This window comes from Trichechus manatus, unplaced genomic scaffold (genome assembly GCF_000243295.1).
Source record: "Trichechus manatus latirostris isolate Lorelei unplaced genomic scaffold, TriManLat1.0 scaffold00369, whole genome shotgun sequence".
In the NCBI taxonomy this organism is placed as follows: Eukaryota; Metazoa; Chordata; class Mammalia; order Sirenia; family Trichechidae; genus Trichechus; species Trichechus manatus.
In genome coordinates, this window is record NW_004444305.1 from 484,081 (window position 1) to 485,339 (window position 1,259).

The window sequence follows — 1,259 nt, forward strand, 5'->3', positions numbered from 1 at the left end:
AACAGGAAATCTTCCTGAAAAAGTCATATTTGATCTGACATCTAATAAATAAAGAGAAGCTAACTAGACAAAGGAGGCGGTGAGGATATTTTTCTCTGTAGAAAACATCAAATCGATCTGTTGTGTGGAAGGGAATATTAAGCATCTGAGGAAATGGAAGAAGTCATTGTGGATGGAGGGAAGAGAGTGAAAGGGATTTTGGAGTTTGGACCAAGTTGAAGGTTGTTGCAGCGGGAAAAAGTGATTGAATTTTAAATACTTGATAATAATTGGATTGGCATCTAGAGGTCAAGAATCACTTGTAGGCACAGTGGAAAGTGACTTAGATTTAGAAAGATTTTACTCTACAGTTTTCTACCTCTTTTAACCTGGAAAATTATGATGATCTCTGAAGCCTCAAGTTTTTCATTGGCATAATGATGATGATGATATTTACTATGTAGAGTATTGTTAACATTATGGAAATTTTCTTTAAGTATCTAGCACATTACAGACTGTGTTAGTTTGAGATCTCCAAGAAGCAGACACCAAGACGAGATATGACTTTCAAGGGATTTGTGAGGGGAAATTTTGGTTAAGGATAAATGGGAGGTGGAAAGAAAAGACAAGGAAAACCTGCAGACTATGATGCAGGTATGATGCATATCCATGAGAGAGGGGAAGAAAGAGAGTTGAGTAGGAAGAATCTCAGACAACAGTGTTGTTCCAAGAAAGGTTAATCCAGGCAAATGGGATACCTGCAGCCAAAGTTTCCCAGCAAATGTGCTCCGAATCTTGCAAAATGGCCCACATTAATAACCACACAATGCTAACTCAGTAAGTAGGGGAAGCCACTGGGAAGTATAGCTTCAGCATGAGCCCAATGATGCATCCAGAGGGTCAGTAGCTTGGGCTTTCAGTCAAGCATGCTCTCCACAGCAGGAGATCTGATTTGCATATTTTCATAGCCTCCATTATTTATACCTTGCATCTCATAGATCTAATTTACTTCACAGGTTTTGGGAGAAGATTCTCCATGGTTCTCATGAGCCTCTCTTCCTGGGAAGAAATTTGGAAGAGGAAGGCTTGTTAGACAAACAAAAACTCTCTTTGTTGCAGTTTGTTACAATACCCCAGTTGACACTCATTTTATCCCTTCTCCACTGTCCATTCTAAATTTTCCTCACTGTCATCCTAGTCCTCAGCCATTACCTTGGCAGGTCCTGCTGTCTTACATGTTGGTGTGCCCGAGACCTTCACTGCTGAATGGCCTGAGTCCT